We start from the raw sequence: 12221 nt of genomic DNA, 5'->3' as shown, positions 1-12221 counted from the left end.
GTGGCCAGAAACAGAGCTCACCTATGAATAACCCTGGAGTATGATAGTTCTGAGCTGCATGTCAGTGGATAAAACAACTTCTGGGACCACATACTGCCATTCACTGCTCTAGTGTCTGAGAACTCAGAAGCTCCAGGGCTCTACTTGAAATTCATGGCTGCATCCCTTCATCATGGTGATACATAGGAAAACACAAAGACATATCTTTCTCCCTGTTACACTTAGTGCTGTGACTGTTTCCCATACTTCTAGCACACTTGGGAGACATTCTCTAAGTAGAAAATTAGTCATTTCAGAAATTCCAATCCGAGGACTATTAGGCAGGTGGGAGAACCTGTCCAGCCCATAAACTGTAAAGTTAAGGGTGGCCAGCAGAGAACCCTATTATACAAAGAAAAAAACCTATGAAAGTGAAAAAGAAGTTTTCAAATATTATTAGGAGTTTCCAATATCGATTTAACAACAACAAAAACGCAGGAATAATAAAAGTTGGCATGATACCACCTGCCTAATACTCCTCAAATTGTACCCTTTCGTGTTCATCTATTTTTGTTTGCACATATTTTTCATTATTGAACAATCTGTTTTTCTTTCTGACCCCTATGCTTTCACATCTCCTTTTTTTCTATACTCTTTGTTAGTATTATGATTTTGCTTACTGGTTTTTTTTTAACTCTTAACTTTATTTACTGTGTGTATATGATGACTGCAGGTTCACATGCCACAGTGCATGTGTGGAAGTCAGAGGACAACTTTGTAAAACTTACTTTCTCCTTTTACCCTTATATTCCAGGGGTTGATCTTTGGCTGTCAGGCTTGTATAGCAAGCATATTTGCCTGCTGAGCCATCTCATCAGCCTAACTCTAATGTTTTTATGTTTTAGTCCTCTTCTTACATTTGCCTATTTTTGTATTCCAGCTTTCTCATATTGGGTAATCTTTGTTCTTTTGGGATTTTTTTTTCTTTTATTTGTTTTAACCTATTGCTCTTTTCTCCTTCCCTCCATAACAATATCTATTTTTTCCTTTCTTTTCTTTTACCTAACTTCCTATTTTTCCTCTTTCTTTATCTTCTTCATCTCATTCATTTACTATTTCTATACATACACTAAATAAGTTTTAATTTAATAGAAAACTTTATATGATGTCTATTCTTGCTTGTCAACTTGACTACTTCTGGAATTATCTAAAACCCAAAAATGGAGGACACAGCTGTGAGGGATTTTTGCTTAATTTGAAGTAGAAAGCTCCACTTCTAATCCAGATTTTTTGAAGAAAGAAGATAGGCCTTTAGTCCAGATCTTTTGAACTGGGAAAAGACAAATCTTTAATCCCGATCTTGAGGTAGGAAAAGACTCAGAAGATGTGTATGAAGAAAGCTTTTGCTGTTTGCTTGCTTTCTCTCACCTTTCTAGCAAGTCCATTCCTTCACTGGCATTAGAGTCTACTTCTTCAGGATTCCAGCACAGACTGAAGATCAGCTGAGACATTCAGCCTTGTGGACTGAGAAACTGCTGGATTCTTGGACTTTCCATTTACAGTCAGCGATTGTTGGATTAGTTGCACTGCAACCTGTAAATCATTCTAATAAATCTGCTTTATCCCATAAGTTCTGTTACTCTAGAGAACCCTGACTAATATACATAATTGGGCTATTGGCTATTTTATGGTAATTGGTAATGAATTAATGTGTTCTAATCAACTTAAATATATTTCTATATTGTATACAGTTTGTTGTTGTTTCTATTGCATTAGTTCATTTTAACTCCCTTAGCTGTACTAAATAATGAACCCTCAAGAGTAGGCTGCTCAATAAGAAGATTTCAAAATAGAACCCAAAGGAATATCTAAGTCAACAAATGTGTAAATCACAACACAGAAACACAAGTATTATGAAAAACTAAGGCAACATGACTCCTCCAAAAGTCCTTAACTACTGAATTCAACAGGTAAAGTGCCAGATAATGATTTCAAAGTTTACTAGTAAAAATTATCAGTGTCTTCAATGATGCTGCATGCAAGGAAATGAATTACATCTAGTACATGGAAAGGAAAGTCAGAAACATAAAGGTGAGGAAAATTAATTAGACAGTAAACAATATGGATGAAAAAGCCAATGTGATAAATCACCAAGAAAATGGAGATTCTGGAAAAAAAACTCAAAAATGTTGTAAAGTCTAGGATATAATGAGGATACCAAACCTAAGAATCTTCAGAATAGAATTATCTGAAATAAAAGCTACAAACATAAATATGCTATGTAATAAAATTATAACAGAAAGTTCCCCAAATCTAGAGAAATGGTTATCCAAACATAAGAGACATTTTATCCTAAACAGATATAAGGAGAAAAGAATGTTTCCATGACATATCATTACCAAGATGTCAAAAATATGAAGCAAAGGGGCTGATGAGCTCAGTAGTTAGTAGCACAGGCTGTTGTTTCAGAGGACCTGGGTTCAATTCCCAAAACCTGCATGGATGCTTACAACCTTTTGTAACTTCAGCTCCAGGGGATCCAATACTTTCCTCTGACCTCAGACACCAGACATATAAGTATTAACCATACATGTGTATAGAAAAATAACCCATACTCAAAAATATTAAACACCAAAGTTCATTTTTAAAAGAATACCAAATAAATGTATACCAAACAAAGAATTATTAAAAGGTATCAGGAAAAACACCATTATGGTTAACTCTTCATTGTCAACTGAGTTTGGATAAAGGATTTATTTCAGAGGTTATTAATATTTTTGCAACATTGAAGATTGAATCCAGGACCTCACACACACTAGGAGAGTGCTTTTGTCCCTGAGCTACACCTTGGCCTGACTTAACTGGATTTGGAATCATCATATAAACACATGTATATGAAAAGTTTAACTGGAGAGAGAAGACTGACCCTAAGTGTAGGTGGCACCATTCCACGGGTTAGGGAAATAGACTGAATAAAAACAAGGAAGTGAACAAATCATCAGTATTTGTCTTTTTCTGCTAATTGACTATGGGTGTAAAGTGACTAGCTGCTTAATGCAAATAGCTTCCTCCTGCCACCATACCTTCCCCAATATGATGGCATGTATGTCCTCAAATTGTGATCCAAGATGAACCCTGCCTTAAGTTACTTTTGTCAGATATTTTATTACAGAAATGAAAAAAGTAACCAATACAAAAACCAATTCACCTATAAAGGTAAACATATCATAATGACATCAGATTTATCTTTAGCAACTTTAAAATCCAGAAGCACAGAAAGTAAATATCTGTCATCTAAGATTTCTGTACCCAGCAAAACTACCTTTTGAAGTTGATGGGTAAATAAAGACATTCCAAAATGAAAATTTCTCCTTACCATTCTAGTGGCTTTCTTATGTTGTCTCACTAATTTTTGTTTGAAGTCTACTTTATCAGATATAAGAATAGGTATGCCAGCTTGCTTTTAGTTTTTATGTGCTTAGCAGGTTGATTTTCATCCTTTGCCATTCAAATTGTAGGTATTTGTGCCAGTAACAAGAAGCTTCTTGAAAAAAGATATCCAATACTTACTTGGATCTTGCTTCTTAATCTTTGGTGAGTCAAGGCTATTTGCATTGAAGACTATTCTTGGAAGACGATTACTCATTTTTATGATTTTGTTCTTTGATTTTCTGATTTGGTTGAATTGTTTCCTTCTCCCTTATTAGTACTTGGGTTTGCTTGTTTACTTAAGGATCACCTGATCATTTCAATAGATGCATGAAACACTTTTTTAAAAGTTCAATATAAAAAATCCTTCAATATCCACTCACGATAAAAATCTCTGAAGGAACTGGGAATAGTATGAACATAATTTTACATGATAAAGGCTGTATATAATAAGCCTATAGACATTATGATACTAAATGTTGAAAACCTAAAGCATTCTTGCTAAAGTCAGTAACAAAACAAGGGTGCTCACCCTCTTCATTCTTATTCAATATAACAATAAGTCTCAGCTAAATCTGTAAGGTAAGATAATAAAAGAATACAAATAGAAAATTAGTCAGATTATCCCTATTTGCAGATAACATCCCATATTTCAACAACTGTAAATGCATCAGTGAAAAGCTCTTAGAACCAATAAATATTTTCTGCAAAGTAGCAGGGCACAAAATATACTGGCTAGTTTTATGTCAGCTTGATATGAGATAGAATGATTTAGGAAGAGGGATCCTTAATTAAGAAAATACCCCGGCTTCCGTTTCTGGTTTTCCTCCAGTGTTTGGGTTTCTTCGCCGCCAGCCAAGATGAACCAATTCTTCGGAAAAGCGAAACCTAAGGCTCCGCCGCCTAGCCTGACTGACTGCATTGGGACAGTGGATAGCAGGGCAGAATCCATTGACAAAAAGATTTCCCGGTTGGATGCTGAGCTAGTGAAATATAAGGATCAAATGAAGAAGATGAGAGAGGGTCCTGCCAAGAACATGGTCAAACAGAAAGCCCTGAGGGTTTTAAAGCAAAGGCGGATGTATGAGCAGCAGCGAGACAACCTTGCCCAGCAGTCCTTTAACATGGAGTAGGCTAACTACACCATTCAGTCTCTGAAGGACACCAGGACCACGGTGGATGCCATGAAATTGGGAGTAAAGGAAATGAAGAAGGCATACAAGCAAGTCAAAATTGAACAGATTGAGGATTTACAAGACCAGCTGGAAGATATGATGGAAGATGCAAACGAGATCCAGGAAGTCCTGGATCGCAGCTATGACACCCCAGAGTTAGACGAGGACAACCTGGAAGCGGAGTTGGATGCGCTGGGTGATGAGCTTCTGGCTGATGAAGATAGTTCCTACTTAGATGAAGCAGCATCTGCGCCTGCAATTCCAGAAGGTGTTCCCACTGACACAAAGAACAAGGATGGTATGAAAGGACATCTCTTGGGTATATTCCCAAGAGTGGAATTGCTGGGTCTTGAGGGAGGTTGACTCCCAGTTTCCTGAGAAACCGCCACACTGATTTCCACAGTGACTGCACAAGTTTGCATTCCCACCAACAATGGATGAGCCATTCCCCTCTCTCCACATCCTCTCCAGCATAGGCTATCATTGGTGTTTTTGACTTTAGCTAATCTGACCGGTGTAAAATGGTATCTCATAGTTGTTTTGATTTGCATTTCCCTGATCGCTAAGGAGGTTGAGCATGACCTTAAGTGTCTTTTGGCCTTCAGAGTTCTTCTGTTGAGAATTCTCTGTTCAGATCAGCACCCCATTTTTTAATTGGGTTAATTAGAGTTTTATTGTCTAGTTTCTTGAGTTCTTTGTATATTTTGGAGATCAGGCCTTTGTCTGATGAGGGGTTGGTGAAGATCTTCTCCCAGTCAGAAGGTAGCCTTTTTGTCTTACTGACAGTGTCCTTTGCTTTACAGAAGCTTCTCAGTTTCAGGAGGTCCCATTTATTCATTGATTCTCTTATTGTCTGTGCTACTGGGGTTCTACCTAGGAAGTGGTCTCCTGTGCCTATGTCTTGTAGACTACTTCCCACTTTCTCTTCTGATTAATAGAATGGTTATTTATTCAAAGGGGAAAAAACTTACAGATTACCGTCCCAGACAACAGCCCCTCTGTGCGAACAGGAAAGGAGTCTAGGAGCCGGAAGTGGAGCCAGAAGCCAGAGAGAGAGAGAGAGAGAGAGAGAGGAGGACAACTGTTGCTTTTTGTAAAGAGGGAGAGACCATACCCCAATGGGCTGGTAACTCAGCAGAAATTGGCTGAAGGAGCGGAAGGAGCTCCCACAGCAACAAGCGACTTGATTATAAAGGGGATCCCAGGTCCAAGGAGAGATCCCCAGATTGTTCTCTGGACAGAGGAGAGGGTGCCTGAACTGGCCTTGGCCCATAACCATACTGATGAATATTTTGCATATCACCATAGTACCTTCATCTGGTGATGGATGAAGATAGAGACAGAGACCCACATTGGAACACTGGACTTAACTCCCTTGGTCCAAACGAGAAGCAGAAGGAAAGAGAACGTGAGCAAAGAAGGCAAGACCAGAGGGAACCTTCACCCGTTGATGGATGGAGATTGAGACAGAGAACCACATTGGAGCACTGGACTGAGCCCCCAAGGTCTAAATGAGGAGCAGAAGGAGGGAGAACATGAACAAGAAAGGCGGGACCGTGAGGAGTGTGTTCACCCACTGTTACAAGGGGACTGATCTAATGAGAGTTCACCAAGGCCAATTGGACTGGGACTGAACGAGGACGTGATCCAACCAGATTCTCTGAATGTGGCCGGATTTTCTGAATGTGGCTGGCTCGGGGTCTTTCTGAAAAGCCATTGACAATGACACTGGGACTTGTTTTCTCTGCATATACTGGATTTTTGGGATTCAGTCTGTTTGGATACTCACCTTCCTGGACCTGGAGGGAGGGGGGAGGAACTTGAATTTCCCACAGGACAGGAAACCCTGACTGCTCTAAGGGATGGAGAGGGAGGAGGAGAGGGAGTGGGGGGAGTGGGAGGGTGTTGGGAGGAGGGGCGGAAATGGAAACTTTTATAAATTAATAAACTTTTATAAAAAAAATCAGAAGCCTTAGTCAAGCGGTGGTGGAGCATGCTTTTAATCCCAGCACTTGGGAGGCAGAGGCAGATCTCTATCCATTCAAGGCCAGCCTGGTCTACAAGAGCTAGTTCCAGGGTGGTCTCAAAATAAAAATAAAAATTCAGAAGCCTTTCATATACTATAATGAGACTGTTGAAAATGGAGTCAATATGGAAAAATACTCATTCAATATACAAAAAATGAATAAATAAGAAATATAAAACTAAACAAGGAGGGACAATATGATGAAAGCTTAATCACTGAAAAGAAATTGAAGACTAAAGTAGAAGATGAAAAGATTTCTCATACTTGTTGATTGTCAGAAGTAATATTGTGAGGATGATTATATCATTGAAAGTGGTCCTTAGGGAGTTAAGGGAGGGACCCAGAATATCACCATAGAATGTTCATCCAGAAACTGAGGGAAACAGAGGCAGAAACCCACATCGGATCTCCCAAAGTCCAATGGAAGAGTGGAAGGAATGAGAATATGAACAAAGAGGTAAAGACCATGATGGGTTCACCCACTGAAATAGTTTACCTGAGCTGATAGGAGCTCACCAACTCTAGCTTGACTGGGAAGGAACAAGAATAGGACCAAACTAGTCCATCTGAATGTAGTTGACAAAGAAATCCTATGTTCTACCCTCAACATTGGGAAAAAAAAACAAAAAGCTCAAGTCCTTTTAGAACTGAATGTACTTGCGCATGTCTGTAATCCCAGCATTCAAAAGACTGATGCAGAGGGATTGTTGTTGAGGTGAGCCTAAACTACAGAATGAGATCCTGTCTTAGTTTTTAAAGAAGTCCTTATAGAGTTTGCATTAAAAGTTGTTTTAAAATTAGATTAGCATTGCAAATATTACTTGTACTCATACAGTGTCAGAGCTTACTTCTGATGTTAATATTTTCACTGTAATGACAAAATCTTGCCTGTTGTCTTAATCTTAATGATTATTGTTGCCACTTGACAATGACTAAGTCCCAACAAAATTGGGATAGCTAATTGCCAAGGCACATTTCCTGAAATAATGGGGTAAATGTTTTGTACATCAAAGAAAAGTGAAAAAAAAACCTCTATGCAAGTAACTGGTTTAAAAAGAAGATAATACTTTTGCCAGAATCTGGCTCATTTATTTTAGAAGGATGAAGCTTTATCATACTTTTGAGTCCTTGGACTACTAGAGGTGCCTCACTGTGATTAAGACTTTTTCATATTACAATATTGCTATTTCACTGTGATTTGCTGACTTTATTCATACAATTGAGGTCCTTGAAACTTATCTTCAGTATACTTTAGGTGGGAAATATCCTCTATATCCTTGTGCTTATGATAAATATACTTAATAAATCTTATATTCTCAATGGGAGAGCCTCATGGCTACGTCTGGAAAGCAGTTTTGAATACTGGATAAATAGGGTTTGTTGTAAGTGGTGGCTTTTTCATTTCCTGGCTGTTCAGACTCCTGAAATAACCACATAGAAACTGTACTAATTAAATCACTGCTTGGCCTATTAGCTCTAGCTTCTTATTGGCTAACTCTTACATCTTAATTTAACCCGTTTCTATTAATCAGTATTGCCACCTGGCAAAGCATAGATAAGAAATATGGGTTAATTTAAATGTAACAGTTAGTTAGTAGTAAGCCTGAGCTATCAACCAAACATTTATAGTTTATATTAAGTCTCCAAGTCAGTTATTTGGGAAGAAGCTGTCAGTTATTTGGGAGCAGGCAGTTGGGACAGGAAAACTCTTGTCTACAACCTTTAACCGCAGTGGCAGAGCCAGTGCCTGTGGGAAAAGAATTCCCACCAGGTTGTGACCTGAGTGGCTAGGTTGCTGCCAGAGAAACAGGCCAGTGATTGCAGAGTCTCAGTTGCTGGCTTAAATAGCAGTAGATTAAGGCATAGCCACTCTGCCGAAGCTAAAATAATAAATAAATATGAACAGAGCACCAGTGAGATCTGCAATACCATGAAGCATAACAACATGCACATAATGGGAGTTCCAGGTAAGAGAAGAAGAAATGCAGTAAAAAAATCCCCAAATTTGGGGAAATCTATGAATACATGCATTCAAGAAGCATAAATAGTAAAAGAATTCCAAGTGTAATATATCAAGATTGATCTTCATTTAGACAGTCAAAATACTTAAACACAATGAAAGAGTATTAAAAATGACAAAATAGAAAATTATGTGTCACATACAAGAGGCCCTCAGTAAATATTCACAGATAAATTGTCAGAAACTACAAAGGCCAGGATGCAGTGTGATGGTACTTTCTAGATTTTGAGGGTGGGGATATCAGTGAAGAATCTTATATTTAGGAAAATTATTCTTCCAAAATGAAGATTAGAAGACATTCCCAGGAATAAAATTAGAGAGCCAGATGTGGTTGTCCACACCTGTAGCCCCAACTTCTTGAGAGACTGAGGCAGGAAGACTGCTTAGTTCCAGGACTTCTAAACTATGGCAATCAGGAGTCCCTACTACATTTATTACACTTTATTCTTCTGCTCAGAAAATAGCTACATAAAGAAGGAATTATAGAATATATTTATGAATATATACTATATGTATACTTACACATAAAATATGTAATTTTGTATAACAATAATAGCAAAAAAAGTGAGGAATGGAACAGAAATGTATTTGAGCAAAGTTTTTCTAATACTATTGAAATAAAATTTGAATCAAAACTAAAGGAGAGGATGGAGATATGATTCATAAGTTAAAAGTGCTTAATGGCCAGGCAGCGGTGGTACACATTTTTAATCCCAACACTTAGGAGTCAGAGGCACGTGGATCTTGTTGAGTTTGAGGCCAGCCTGGTCTAACAGAGCTAGTTCCAGGACAGCTGGGGCTACAGAAAGAAACTCTGTCTCGAAAAAACGAAAACAAAACAAAAGAGTACTTAGTGTGCATGCATAAAGTTCAGATTCCAGTACCAAGCTGGAAGTGGCCCTACACAAACCTATAACCCCAATACTAAAGTAGGTAGACCCTGGAGGGTCACTCGGGCTTATTGGTCCCTAACTTGGCTTCAGGTTCAATGAGAGAACCCGTCTCTATGGAATAAGTCAGAGAGTAATAATAGAGTAGGACATCTAACATCATCCTCTGGCCTTTGCTGGCACACAGACATGTAAAACAACCCCTCATATGTGTGTATACCACACACACGCACACACGCACATGTGCACAGACTCACACATATGCATATATGCACAAAAATCAGTTATTCTAAGTTGTTAATTAAAATTACCAGGTGGAAAAAGAAACTATTTTGAAAGTATAGTCAAGAAACAGAAGAGTTGCTTTTTCGCAACGGGTTTGCCGTCAGAACGCAGGTGTTGTGAAAGCCACCGCTAATTGAAAGCCAAAATGGGAAAGGAAAAGACTCACTCACATCAACATCGTCGTTATTGGACACGTCGATTCCAGCAAGTTCACTACAACCGGCCACCTGATCTACAAGTGTGGTGGAATCGACAAACGAACCATGGAGAAGTTTGAGAAGGAGGCTGCCGAGATGGGAAAAGGCTCCTTCAAGTATGCTTGGGTCTTGGACAAACTGAAAGCTGAGCATGAACATGGTATCACTATTGACATCTCCCTGTGGAAGTCTGAGACCAGCAAGTACTATGTGACTATCATTGATGCCCCAGGACACAGAGACTTCATCAAAAACATGATTACAGGCACATCACAGGCTGACTGTGCTGTCCTGATTGTTGCTGCTGGTGTTGGGGAATTCGAAGCTGGTATTTCCAAGAATGGGCAGACCCGTGAGCATGCACTTCTGGCTTACACCCTGGGTGTGAAACAGCTAATTGTTGATGTCAACAAAATGGATTCCACTGAGCCACCCTACAGCCAGAAGAGATACGAGGAAATTAAGGAAGTCAGCACCTACATTAAGAAAATTGGCTACAACCCTGACACAGTAGCATTTGTGCCAATTTCTGGTTGGAATGGTGACAACATGCTGGAGCCAAGTGCTAATATGCCTTGGTTCAAGGGATGGAAGATCACTCGCAAAGATGGTAGTTCCAGTGGGACCACCCTGTTGGAAGCTTTGGACTGTATCCTGCCACCAACTCGTCCAACTGACAAGCCTCTGCGACTGCCCCTCCAGGATGTATATAAAATTGGTGGTATTGGGACTGTTCCTGTGGGCAGAGTGGAGACCGGTGTTCTAAAACCTGGAATGGTGGTGTCTTTTGCTCCAGTTAATGTGACAACAGAAGTAAAGTCTGTTGAAATGCATCATGAAGCTTTGAGTGAAGCTCTTCCAGGGGACAACGTGGGCTTCAATGTGAAGAACGTGTCTGTCAAAGACGTTAGACGTGGCAACGTTGTTGGTGACAGCAAAAATGACCCACCAATGGAAGCTGCTGGCTTCACTGCTCAGGTGATTATCCTGAACCACCCAGGCCAAATTAGCGCTGGCTATGCTTCTGTACTAGATTGTCACACAGCTCACATAGCATACAAGTTTGCTGAGCTTAAAGAAAAGATTGATCGTCGTTCTGGAAAAAAGATGGAAGATGGCCCTAAATTCTTGAAATCTGGTGATGCAGCCATTGTTGATATGGTTCCTGGCAAGCCCATGTGTGTTGAGAGTCTCTCTGACTATCCTCCACTGGGTCGTTTTGCTGTTCGTGACATGAGGCAGACAGTTGCTGTGGGTGTCATCAAAGCTGTGGACAAGAAGGCTGCTGGAGCTGGCAAGGTCACCAAGTCTGCCCAGAAAGCTCAGAAGGCTAAATGAATATTATCCCTAACACCTGCCACCCCAGTCTTAATCAGTGGTGGAAGAACGGTCTCAGAACTGTTTGTCTCAATTGGCCATTTAAGTTTAATAGTAAAAGACTGGTTAATGATAACAATGCATCGTAAAACCTTCAGAAGGAAAGGAGAATGTTTTGTGGACCATTTTTTTGTGTGTGGCAGTTTTAAGTTATTAGTTTTCAAAATCAGTACTTTTTAGTGGAAGCAACTTGACCAAAAATCTGTCACAGAATTTTGAGACCCATTAAAACAAGTTTAATGAGAAAAAAAAAAGAAACAGAAGAGTTATAAAGATACAATACAAAATACCTATACAGCACAAAAGAAAGCACTAATGAAGGAACAAAGATCAACAGATATAAAAAATTATCAAAATATTGGAACTAAATCCTAAGTTGCTGGAAATTGAATTAAAAAGAAATGAATTAATTCAATCAAAAGGAAGAGATTGTTAAAATGGCTTAAAAGTATGATCCAACTCTATGCTGTTCCCTATGTAGACACTTACATTCAAATAGTCTATGAGTAAAAGACTGAAAAACAGCAATCATAAGAGTTGGAATGGCCAAACTAATGTTACACATAATGTATATTTTTGTAGAGAAAACAAGGGCATTGCATAAAGTTAAACTGGTTAGTTTGTCAGAAGGATATAACCAATATAAAAGCCTAACAATAGAGTTCAAAATCCATGAAGCAAAAAAAAAAAAAACATTGACTCAATCAAAGAAGAAGGAGACAATTAAAAAAATAACTACTTCTGAACTTCATAATCCTACTTTTAATAGTACCTACAACCAGGTAGACGTTCAGAAAGGAAATGAAAAAATTTAACCTAACAGACAACTTGTAATATGGATCC

General features: G+C 38.8%; 2 pseudogenes; both read left to right on the top strand.

Moving 5' to 3' along the window:
- Window positions 1-4201: 4201 nt before the first annotated feature.
- Window positions 4202-4961, top strand: LOC148117186 (charged multivesicular body protein 5 pseudogene; annotated as a pseudogene).
- Window positions 4962-10172: 5211 nt separating this feature from the next.
- LOC125395887 (elongation factor 1-alpha 1 pseudogene) lies at window positions 10173-11489 on the top strand (annotated as a pseudogene).
- The last annotated feature ends 732 nt before the right edge of the window (window positions 11490-12221 follow it).

The sequence above is a fragment of the Myodes glareolus genome, chromosome X (genome assembly GCF_982192425.1).
Source record: "Myodes glareolus chromosome X, mMyoGla1.1, whole genome shotgun sequence".
NCBI classification, from domain to species: domain Eukaryota; kingdom Metazoa; phylum Chordata; class Mammalia; order Rodentia; family Cricetidae; genus Myodes; species Myodes glareolus.
The sequence above is the reverse complement of the archived record's forward strand: the minus strand, read 5'-3'. Positions and strand labels throughout refer to the sequence as shown.